The following is a 13,439-nucleotide window of genomic DNA, read 5'->3' on the forward strand; positions in this document are numbered from 1 at the left end:
ATACTTCCTAGATACAATAGCTTTAAATTTAGATTCAGTTTTACCATGTAATTCTCCAAGTTCACTCAACTCAAAAGCAATAAGCTTACCAACTAGCATATCTCTTGTCATAGTTGTCACAGTCTAGATCTCATCAATAACAACAACTTTGTGTTTATAAGTAGGGGGCAAGGATCTCAACACTTTAGCCACAATCTCATCTTCTTGAAGGACTCCACAAGCACACCTGATGTTTAGCACAAGATCATTCACTTTAGTCATAAATGATGAAATATTCTTATGTTCTCCCATTCTCAGCAACTCATACTTTCCTTTCAAAATCTGCAACTTAGCATCTTTCACATGTTTGTCTCCTTCATATAGGATTTCTAGATTCTCTCAAATCTCATGTGTAGTCTGCAATACCATCACATTAGTCATCTCTGCATCAGTTAGGGAACTCAACAATGCTTCCTTAGCTCTTATGTTATGTTCAACATCTTTGATCTCAGATACAATAACAAGACCATTTGCAAGAACAATGTATGCATTATTTGTAATCTTCCAATAATCTTCTCCAGGACAATTCAAGTGAACTTCCATCCGGTTCTTCCATATAGAGTAATTAGTTTCATCAAATCTTGGAATCTCCTTCTTGAAAACAAAAACTACCATCCTGAATCTTCCCAAGTCATCAAGCTCCTTCCAAAGGATCTAGCTTTGATACCAATTGTTTGTAGCAGGGTAGCAACAATGCAAGAAAACTGAGAGGGGGGGTGAATCAGTGCTCACCAAACTCACACAAATCAACCTTTACTTCAGATTTGATCAAGAACACTAATAGAAAAGATAAACACCACATCAAAAACAAACATATCACATGGATTCTTGATGTGGAAAACCCGGTCAAGGTAAAAACCATGGTGGGAACCTACCCACAGTCTGATGATATCTGCAATAGTATGTGTAAATATTACAATTGGGAATGCACATGCATTTAGGCACACTACCTAGAGCTCAGTGCTCAAAAACAAGAAGGGATACAACCCTGAGGAAGACTCATTGCCTTACAAATATCGAACAACAATCCATATTACATGAACTAAAAGAATAACATCTCGAAATACCTGATTACAGTTCCAATTAAGCACATTGTTTTCACAACACTTCTCTTCTCTCATCCACTACTGAAAGATAAATTCTCTTGTTCGCACATACAATACTCTCACATATCATAGATCCAACTACAGAAACTCGTAGACACACAACTCACATGACTTCGATACCTATTTATATAAATCATCAACCTTAACCTTAAGGTCGGCTCAACACATAAGACCTAATTAGAAAATTACATCACACGATACATAAATCCATAACTGGACCAATAAAATGTCAACAAGGACATAGCATGGACCCAAATCAAATCATCCTTTGAATGATTGGTCATCTCCTTCCCATCGCTCCCTGGTTATTTAGTTGTGGAAGTAGATATCTCCTTATATATGTTGGAGTGTTTGGAAAGAAAGAAATAACAAAATATTCAAGGATGCTCAAACCTCCCCGAATAATGATTTTAATAGCTTCTTCATGATGATCATGGACAATATCTCAGTGACTAGATGGAAAACCCCCTCCAACCCCCCTAACCTGGCTAATTGGAGAATTGTTGAACATTGAAAACTTCCCTCAAAGTTTAAGTTGTTTAACAACACTAAAAATATCAATAGAAAAAGGACCAAATGGGAAGCCCCAAGTCCCTCATGACACAAATTAAACTTTGACGGGCCAGCCCACAATAACAGGAAAGTGGGAGGTGGTTTTATACAGGATCATCAGGGCGGTCTTATTGTTGCCTTTGAAGGAAGCCTAAGGAATCATACTATCAATCAAGCTGAGGGAATGGCCATTTTATAGGGAATCATGTTTTCCACTATCATAGGTATCAAACGACTTGAAATTGAAGGTGGATGCGATTCTAAGGGATACCAGAATTCTTATAGATAATCTTGATAGATTAATTATCCGCCACATTTATAGAGAAGGAAATGCGACTGCTGACTCAATGGTTGCTACCAACATGCTGCAAGAAGGCTTGCAATGTTGGAGGAGCACTGATCTACTACCAGTGATCACCAAGGAGATATTGGAGAAAGAAAAGACTAAGTCTTAATGTTGACCCCCCTCCCTTTGGTTTTCCCTTTAATTAGTTATCATCTAATGAGGATAATAAATTACCAAATTTTGGATTTGAAGTCGGATCTCGCCAATGGTGGGACGGATATGCCGCGTAGCAGCATATGGTCTAGTAATATTTCCCAAAATAATTCAAGTGTATTAATTAATGATTTTATCTACTTGTGGAGTACCGATATCGGAAAAGGCAATATTTTTTTAATCATCCAGTCTAATGACATTGGCAGTGATGAAGGCAACAAATTGTCTCGGCTAAGTTACATTAGGTGGAGTGATGGTTCGCATGAGCAGAATAGATCTTGGCCTTGGGAGATCTGTTCAAACACTACTTGTAATAATCATGGTGATTATTACATTGGTTTATATCAAAATTTGTTGGGTTTGCTTCTGGACTCTTGTTTGGCTATTGAGTGACTATGTTTTCTCCTTGGCATGCTTCTTATTATTACTGCTAAGCTAGAGTAAATGATAATGGGGGTGATAGATTGAGACTTGAACTGGATAAAATAGATGATTTCAAAGCTAGGCCGACGGTTTGGTTTGTGTCCATGAAAAGAGGTATTGATAAGTTCATGGAGAGTATGAAAGGCAATGATGAGAGACTGTTTAAATAGTTTGTGGCTTCTTGGGAGGACAGAAGGGTCACTATGGGTCACATTTCTTTTGAAGTGAATGAGGAGGTTATAGCTTAGGCCACAGTCCTTTCCATGGAAGGCCAAAAATGGAAAAAGCAGAGTCGTATCTCGAACACCACTAGTTTGAACTAATTTTTCCATGAAAGTGAGAACCCTGTGAAGAGGGCTAGAGGATTCAATCACGAGGAGATTTTGTCACCATGGGACAAGGTGTGCTATATCATTATGAAATATTTCACTCTCGAAGGGTGGTATGGGGTTTTATATTACTACTACCTCCCTTTTCTTAATCATCTTAGGGATAGGGACCTTATTTCTATTCCTTTTTATCTATTGCATTCTATGGTTGCTAACATGAGAGATGTTGCTAAGGATAAGAAGAAAAACAAGGATTATACCATTCTTCACCAAGGAATTATCCTTTGCTTGCATAACTTCCATCTGGCCCTTTGCCCTCCCCGCACTATTTCGGTTCAAAATGTGTCAGAAAACTAGTCACCACCCAAGACTGCTACAAACCCTAAAAAAAACCCTACTGTCCTTCTCGAGCCTGGTTCCTCCAACAAGAAATTCAAGAAGTGATCTTTCCACTCAGAGGATTCAAAACCCTTCGAATCCAAGAAAGTGAGAATGCAACAAATTGACTCTGATATGGAGATCACCAATGAAGCCAACACTCCCCGTCACTCTGTGAGACTAGCATCCAAGCCCCCTAAAAAAGAGAAATCCTTTAAGGGCCCCTCCTCATCCCATGATAAGGGAATAACCCATTTGATAATGCGGCCTCGTCTCACTCTACCTCGACCCCCCATTCTAATAGCTCTACCCATGTCTCTAAGATCCCTAAAACCCAGGGATCCCGGATGTTGATCCCAATTCTAAGGCCAATTCCCCTTCCCCTACCCGCAAGTTTGAGAAAATGGTGGTTATTAAGGAAGCTAGCAGTATCAAGGAGGAAGTAGATGACAAGCTATTGGATCTTGAGAAGAAAGTGGATGCACTGAACAAACAAGTGCAGTAAATTTCCAATAGAGTGAATGTCACCAAAAAAAGACTGCAGGAGATCACTAGATTTGCACTAAATGTCATGCACAGTTCTGCGACCACTCTGTGTATTTTGCAGGAAAATACCCAGAAAGGTAAAAAAGAGGAAGAGGACTACCAAGACCTCTTCAAATTTCTCACTAAGGAATGGGCTAGGAGGCTCCTACCCAAGATGAGTCATGGAAAAAGGAAGTAGGGATGTTAGCTACTTGGTAGTTTTTTGAGTTTTTGAATGGCCTTTGTGGCCTTACTAGTTATAGTTATGGTTATACTGCTTGCTGGATAATCTTGGACTTGTTTATCTTTAGCCCTGCGTGGTATATTTTATGGTTTACTATGACTCTTTTAAACTCTGTTAATATGGATAGAAATTTTAAATTTTTTGATAGAAGAAAGTTTTAGGAGGTTGTGATTTTGTTGTTTCTCTGCTAACGGTTGCTCATTTGTAGTTATTGTGACTGTGTCTGGGTCAGCCCCCTTATTTTGACATCTTTTAATATAAAAATATGCTAAACCACTAAATATGTCGCATAACATGAAGAATACCACCAAACTAATAAAATCTTCAATAACGTGGACCATAATCAACACAGACCACCAAAACACATAGAACACGATAAGAGAACATCAATAAGAAATGTGAGTTCTATCGCCATCACCACAACAACTATGATGATAAGATCCATCATTACTTCATCAACGAAGCTCAAGAACACCAACTGACAAACTAAAAGATACACTTGTGAAGTTCTAAATCATGAACCATTCGATCAGAGGACACACATGAAAATCCCAAACACTCTCCAAAATCCGCAACTCAAGATATAATCATTCTGGAGCAATATGGATCAAATACCACAACTCTGCAACACTAAACACTGAAAAACCAGTCCACATACCAGACCTCATAACTCAATCAGATCACTAGATAGCATCATGAAAATCATACTAAATCAACTAGAGATAAGCATCTCAAAACCCATTAATCTATTGGCATTAGATTGTCATTGATGTCAACAATTGAGAAGATGGAGTGGAGAGATCAGACAAGATGTAGCAAAGAGTTTAGGTTAATAGGTAGGCATAAGTGTTGTTGTAGCATCATCATATTATATGTACAAGAAGATACAAGAGAAATACATGGAGTGTGTCATTGGGGCATGAAAATGGATAAGGAGGACATAAGCAATTGTGTTGGAAATTAATAGTGAAATCTAGTCCAACTCAGAAAAAGTTTGCTATAGTTGTCAATAACATGAAGGTTATCAAAAAAAGTTTACTGCAGTTGTTAATAACATGTTGAGTTATCGCATGCAGTTACATGGAGTATCAGTTGTAGTTGTCAATAACACGATGGGCTAGTCGTGTTGGTCTATCATGATGTCAATAACATGATGGTGGTAGTGACCATGTGGGATAACACTGATGTGTGATGGAGATGTCAGTAATATGTAGGTTATGTTTCTCTCTCTTATCTTGTAGTATGACGGATGTGGGTTGAATACCCCACGGGATAACACTCAAGTGAAAAGAATAGTGTTATTACCTTATCTCGCGTTGTCAAAAGTGTTCAATGATGATCATCTGGGATAAGAAAGTCAGAAGTGGTCAAAGCAGGGATGTGTTCCCTCTTATCCCACGGTGTTAAATGTACACACAAAATCTCATGCGAAATAATAAGCTAAAGGGAAGTTGGTAGATTCCCTTATCCCGCACAAGCTAAGGTGCACTTTATATGTTGTGTGGGCTAACAAATGAAAGCGTGTCATGGAGAAGCCTTATCTCACGTAAATAAGACTACAAAGGAAAAAAAAGGTTTCCTTATCCCACGCGTCTCTACGAGGATAAGGAAAGGGCCACGGGATAAGATGTTGCTTGTCAAGGTGTAAGATAAAGCTTATCCCGCATGACCAAGCAGGAATGAGAAGAGACTCATAGGATAAGGAAAAACAAAGACAAAGGCTTATCTCGCGTAGGTGAAAAAAGCATGCAAATGAGGTGCGGGCTAACAAAGAAAGAGGAAGGATTGTTGAAGATTATCTCGTGAGGCATATAACATGAAGGTCAACCACAGTATGAAGAGCTCGAAAACCCACATGGATGTTGACCAAGATTGACTCGACAATGTGGCATGTACGAAGCGAATCAAAGGACACCTATAGAAAAGATGAAAGGATAGTTTGCCGACAAAATTAAAGATTGGGATCGACCTTGTGGCCATGTTTGCAAGCTGATATTCTCATAAATCCATGTGGCAGTCAACCAAGTATGACTAGAAATATTGAACGACAAATTTGATGCCACAGATGCATGTTGATAGATGTAGAGGCTTATGTGGCAGTTGACCGACATTGACCAAGTGATGTGGATGCAGAAAATAAAGACAAGTGGCCCCCAAGTGGTCGATAATGAAATCTGATATGGAGAGGTTGGTGCTTATAGAGATCTTAATGAGGTAGTTGTCAATCTCCTCATATTAGATCGACAGATGACGAAAGACACATTAATGTTGAACCTGTTGCAATCTATTGATGGGCTCAAGATGATCAACATTGGTTGGATCAGATCTGCTAGAAAGATCAAGTTTGCTAAAAATAGGAACCTAGTGCAGAAGGTAAACAATACAGAGACCAAAAAGAAGAAAATAGAGTAGGGTCATTCAATGTAGGTGGTTGATTCAAGGAGGTAAATCCAATCTACTATAGACCGTATCCTTGAAGAGAAGATTAAGTTTACTAAATTTAGTACTCTATGAATAGAACAACCTGAAGACATGTAAAACACATTTAATGTGAGCGGCTAGTCTAAGATCATACTAAAGATGAATAAAACCTTGTTGATACAGAGAGATGGTAGGGAGCAAGGGCAACTTGATGTGACTCGATAGGATTAGTTGAGACAAAGACAGAACTATAAAGAAAAATATCTCCACTAGTCGATTGAAATATTAAGTGCTGAAAAAAAGGTGTGTTGTTGTTGTGAAGATTATGAGAGAGGAGACAAAGATAGTTAGAGACAAGTGAGGGTAGTATTAGAAGTAGAAGATTGAAAGCAAAACAGTCTGAGAAAGGTGAAGCCGAGGAAGAGTGAAGAAGAAAGAAATGGAGGCAGAAAGAGTTGAAGAAGGAAAGCAGAGCAGGACAAGGTACAAAGAGCAAAGAGAAGAAAGACAAAAGGAAATCAGTAAGGTGCTACAAATACTTCATTTGTAGCAAGGTATCTATTTTTGTAATTGAATCTACATTCATTTTAAATCTCTAAGTGGGTGCTCAAAGCAGGGGTAGGTGCTCCTTTGAGTAGGTACTCATAAAACTAGGGGTTTGTGCTCCTTGAGTTGGTGCTCAAAATACCAGGGGTTGGTGCCCTAAAACATCTTGTAAACTATTTTTTACTTATGAGGTTGGATTGGAGTAGTAGACTCTAGTAGTTATTCTCACTAAGGTTTTTCCCACATTGGGTTTTCCTTGTACATCTGTGTTATATTATGTGCTCTTGTGTGTGTATGTTCTCAATTAATTTGTAGTAGCTCCATTAGAACACATAGTTAAATAAAATTAAAATACACTGATTCACCCCCCTCCCTCTGAGTGCCCATTTATGTTCAATTGGTATTAGAGCCCTAGGTTCCCCCTTTAGTAAAATATTTCTCTAGCTTGGGTAGATTATGGCTAGTGAACACAATGGATAGGAATGAATCCTCCTCTAAAGCACCTATCTTTGATTGTACCAACTATGCCTTCTAGAGTATAAGAATGGAAACCTACCTTTCTTCCCTAGGATTTTTTATTTTAAGGTCAGTAAAGAATGGTTATATTGTACCTAAAGTTCCTCCAACCGAACCTGATGCAAAAACAGAATATGAGAACAATGCCAAAGCTAAGAATGCAATCTTAAGTGGTTTGTTAGATACATGGTTTGTCAAAGTCATTCATTGCACATCAGTAAAAGAAAGTTGGGACAAGATGAAGAGTGTATATGAAGGAGAAACCAAAGTGAAAGAATCCAAACTACAAAATTTGAGAACTCAATTTGAAAATCTAAAAATGAAAGAAGAAGGGAAGATAGTTGATTATGTGCAAAGAGTGGATAAGACTGTAAGTTCTATAAGAGGACTTGGAGGGGAAGTGAAAGATGAAGTCACTGTCAAAAAGGTTCTGAGATCGTTAACCTCAAAGTATGATACAAAAGTCTTAGCTATTGAGGAAGATAAATACTTAATGACCTTCTCTATGGATGAATTGTTTGGCTCTTTTCTGCCTATGAGATGAGAACAATAAGTGTTGAATCTTCAAAGAGAAAAGTTGCATTCAAAACTACACAGAAAGGAAAAAGACCACACTACAAATGAAGATGAAAATGACTCTGATGCTACTGAAGCTAAATTTGTTAGAAAACTCAAGAAAGGATCGGGTAAGTATAGAGGAAAAATACCTTTCAAATTATTTGATTGTGGTAAAATAGGACATTTTGCGGCTAAGTGTCCCTATAAGAAGAAGGAAGATAACAATGTGGAAGATGTCAAGGATAAGGGTAAAAGGTTTTACAAATCAAGAAGAATAAATTTTCAAAAGAAGAAGGTTCTTTACTCAATTGATAGTGATGTCTTTGATGATGAAAGTGAATCAAATGAGGAATACAGTGAAGATGAAAAACAAACTAGTGTCTTCATGGCTCAAGAGATCCTTAAAGACAAACATAGTGGTGATCAATCAAAAAATCTAGATGATAGGGAGGAAGAAGATGCAGATGTTGTGGTTGACCTTGAAGGAGAATTGGTTTGTGCTCTTGAAGAACTTGACAAAGTAAGAAAAGAGTTCAACAAATACAAGAAGTCTATCATAAGGGAGCATGACTTACTAAACAAGAATATTGAAGAATCAAATAGCAATCTCATTGCCTTAACCACTCAGCTGGATGAAGCTAGAAGAATGTATGAAGTGACTAAATTAGATTTAGAAAACAAAGGAAAGGAATATCAAAAGATGGAGGAATAAATAGTGAATCTCATAAATGAACTTGAAAAATGCAAAAATGAACTAAAAGTGAGAATCAAGTATGAGGGAAACATTGGTGCACTGGATAAAATGTTGAGCAAGAAAAATCACTCCAAAGATACAGAGGGTGTTGGATTTGAGGCAACACAATGTTCTAATAGTAAGGATTCATCAGACAAAGAGATACTCTTCACCTCTTCAAGTGAAAGTGAAGTCAAACAAACCTTCACAGTCAAAAAGACCAATGAGAAAAAGACATATGCTGCTGCTACAAAAAATTAGTCAAGGAAACAACATGTTGATCCTAAAAGAATAGCCAATGTTGATAATGGAGGCTTCACAAAGGTCAAGGATACACACAAGGTGAACTCAAGAACACAGAACTGTGTTGCTCCAAGGAGACAAATGATAAATAACTTCACCAATGATTGGTATGTACCTTGGTTCCATGGCTACTGTTATAAATGTAATACATATGGTCATAGAACTATTGATTGTAAGCTTATGCATAGGTCTCCTCCTAGTTTTGAAAGTAGAAATCAATTTGCTGCTCTAAGGGATATGAATGTTATTTGTTATCATTGTAATGGGTGTTGGTCATAGAAGTTACGAATGTAGGAGAAATGTAACTCAGTCCTACAATAGATTTTCAAATTCATCATTCAATGTAAATGTAAAATGTTATCATTGTCAAAACTTGGGCCACGTTGCAAAATATTGTAAGCTTAGGACAGATAAGCAAAAGAAGACAGTGTCAACATCTGAATCTAATGCAAAATCATAACCGAATGGGACATCAAAAAAGAAGAAAGAAACCAAAAAAGTTTGGGTAGAAAAGGATAAAGATAAGGTTGAGTCAAGTTTGATTCTTTAGACTGCCCTACATGCTGAAAGGAAAAACTTGTGGGACGTAGTAGATAGTGGTTGTTCCAATCACATGACTAGTGATAAGAAGAAATTCATTAAGCTTGAAGATTGGAATAGTGGCTCAGTGAGGTTTGGAGACAATTCATCAATCAAAATCAAGGGTAAAGGTACTCTAAACATATATGGCAAGCTAAAAGCTCATGATGTATACCATGTGGAAGGTCTGAAGTATAATCTACTAAGGGTAAGTCAAATGTATGACAAAGGATATAAGTTTGCATTTGATTCAAAAGGTTGTCAAATCAGAAAAGAAATAAATGGACATCTTGTTGCTAAAAGAAAAAGGAGAGATGGCAATGTATATAATCTTAAGGAATGCTTTGAGTCTCAGTGTATGATGGGACAAGTTGATGAGAGTTGGCTATGGCATAGAAGACTAGGTCACGTCAATTTTGATAATCTTGTTAAAGTAAGAAAGAGAGTGTATGTTAGGCACATACCTCAGATTATCAAACCAACTAGTACCTTTTGTGATGAGTGTCAAAGAGGAGAAAAAACTAAAGAGAGTTTCAAAACAAAAAAGTACTCAAATACAAGGTCTTTAGAGCTTGTGCATACTAGTTTGTATGGGCCTACAAGAACAAGGGTCCTAAATGGAGAAAGATACTTTATGTTTCTCATAGATTATTTCTCTAGGATGACATGGGTCACCTTCCTACAAGACAAGTCTCAATCCTATGGAAGATTCAAAATATTCATAGAAATGGTTGAGAAGGAAAGTGGATACAAGCTGAAATCTCTAAGATCAGACCATGGAGGTGAGTTCACATCAAATGAATTTGAAGACTAATGTGAGAGGCATCGAATTAGAAGACAATATTAATCCCCTAGGACACCACAACAAAATGGTTTTGTATAAAGGAAGAACATAACATTCAAGGAGAAGGCAAGGACAATGTTAAATGAAGCAAATATGCCTGATGTTTATTGGAAAGAGGCAGTCCACACTATTGTATACACCTTAAACAGATTTCAATTGAGAGTAAACAACAAAATGACACCTTATGAGTTATGGTATGATAGGAAACTATCAGTCAAGTATTTCAAGGTCTTTGGTAGTAAGTTCTCCATCAAAAGAGATGAAGATGGATTAGGGAGTTTTGATTCAATAAGTGATGAATGTATCCTCTTGGGGTACTCCACTCACAGCAAGACCTACAAGTGTTTCAACAAAAGACTAAAGAAGGTAATTGAGAGTGTACATGTGAAAGTAGACGAAGACATACATAAAGGAAGACAAAAATCAATTACTCAAACTAAAGAACCATATGTTGAAGATGAATATCAATCTAAGAGTGAACATGAAGCAGAAGCACCTAGCAAAGCCCCTAACAGATATGTGCAAAAGAATCATCCTGAGGATCAAATTATTGGCAAAAAGAATGATGGTGTACAAACTAGAAGGTGAGCTAGGAACACTGAGAAAGTAAATTTCTGCCTTATGATAGAGATGGAACCCAGGACATTTGATGAAGCCAGCAAGAGTGAAGATTGGATGAAGGCAATGGAAGAGGAGTTGCAGTAGATAGAAAAGAACAAAACATGGGAATTGGTTCCTAGGCCAGTAGATAAAAATATCATTGGAACTAAATGGGTCTATAGGAGCAAGATGAATGAAGAAGGCAAGGTAATAAGGAACAAGTCAAGGTTAGTATATAAGGGATATGCTTAGGTAAAGGGCATAGATTTTGAAGAAACCTTTGCACTAGTTGTAAGACTTGAAGCAATATGGATGTTCTTGGCATTCTAGGTACATAAAGGATACAAAGTATATCAAATGGATGTCAAATTTTCATTCTTGAATGGTAATCTAGAAGAAGAGGTATACATAGATCAACCTGAAGGCTTTCGACTGCATGAAAATGAGAACTTTGTTTGCAGATTGAAAAAAACATTATATGGTCTAAAGCAGGCACCTAGAGCATGGTATTCTAGGTTAGGTAAGTATCTTCATCAACAAGGTTTCAGAAAAGGAAATACTGACAACAATTTATATATTAAGGTAGATGGAGACCACATGATCATAGTAGTGGTATATGTAGATGCCATCATCTTTGGAGGTAACAAAGATGTTCTATGCAAAGAATTTTCTGATCAGATGCAGTCAGAGTTTGAAATGTCCATGCTTGGAGAGTTATCATATTTTCTTGGATTGCAAATACCACAACAGAATAAGGGCATATTTATTTCTCAAACCAAGTATGATAAAGCCATGTTGAATAAATTTTATATGGAAGACAACAAACCGGTCAGTACCCCCATGGTGATAGGATACAAGCTGAGCAAAGATGATGAGTCACCTAGTGTTGATCAGACCTTGTATAGATCCATGATTGGAAGCCTGTTGTATCTCATATCTTCCAGGCCTGATATTGTACAAGAAGTGTGCATGGTAGCTAGATTCCAAGATGCTCCAAAGAAGTCACATGTAAATGTTGTTAGAAGAATCTTCAAGTATCTACAAGGAACACTTAATTATGGCTTATGGTATCCAACAAAAGGAGATTTCACTTTCCAAGCCTATACTGATGTTGATTGGGCAGGATGTGTAGATGATAGGAAGAGCACCAGTGTTGGAGATTTCTTCCTTGGAAACAGATTGGTCTCATGGAACAACAAGAAGCAAGGGTCCATTTCACTATCAACTGCTGAAGCAGGGTATATTGTAGCTGCCACATGTTTCTCACATGTTTTGTGGATGAAACAAACCCTAAAAGACATGCAGGTATCATTTTCAGATCCTATTTCTATTATGTGTGACAATTCAAGTGCTATAAATATATGAATGAACCCTATCATACATTCTAGGACAAAGCACATTGCCATCAAGTATCATTTTCTCAAGGAAAAGGTTGTAGAGAAAGAGGTAAAAGTTGAATATGTGTGCATTGGTGAACAAGTAGATGCTATCTTTACTAAGCCACTACCCAAAGATAGCTTTGAGTACTTGAGACAAAAATTAGGTGTTGTCTTACCCTCCTTTTGCACTTAAAGAATTGATTTGAGATCCGTGGTTCAGGGGGAGCATATCGTTTCTACTTTAACTGCCTTGAACCTCATGTACAGTATTAGGGAGAGATTTGAACCTTTTAAGAAGTATTGGTACTTCTTTTTATATTGTAATAATGGTTCATCTAGCTACATGCAACATAGTTCAAGAAGTTGTAAAGGAAATTTCTAATGTATTGTAGATATGTCTTAATCGGAATTGGAAGTTCCATTCATTGCTATAGAAAATCAAAGGGGGTGTTCATGCATAGTTGACAGTTGTTTTAAGAACCCTTTTACATTGTTGTCAGAGGGGGAGAATGATACCAAGAAGAAAGTGTGTTGACATCAATGCCAAAGAAACCCTTTTACATTGTTGTCAAAGGGGGAGAATGATACCAAGAAGCAAGTGTGTTGACATCAATGCCAAAGGGGGATATTATTGGCATTATATTGTCATTGATGTCAACAATTGAGAAGATACAATGGAGAGTTTAGATTAACAGTTAGGCATAAGTGTTGTTGCAGCATCATATAACACATCGTGTTATATGTACAAGGATATATAGAAGAAATGATTGAAGTGTGTCATTGGGGCATGAAAATGGACAAGGAGGACACGAAAAATTGTGTTGGAAATGAATAGTGAAATTTGGTCTAACTCAGAAAAAATTTG

The sequence above is a fragment of the Cryptomeria japonica genome, chromosome 11, assembly GCF_030272615.1.
Source record: "Cryptomeria japonica chromosome 11, Sugi_1.0, whole genome shotgun sequence".
Lineage (NCBI taxonomy): Eukaryota > Viridiplantae > Streptophyta > Pinopsida > Cupressales > Cupressaceae > Cryptomeria > Cryptomeria japonica.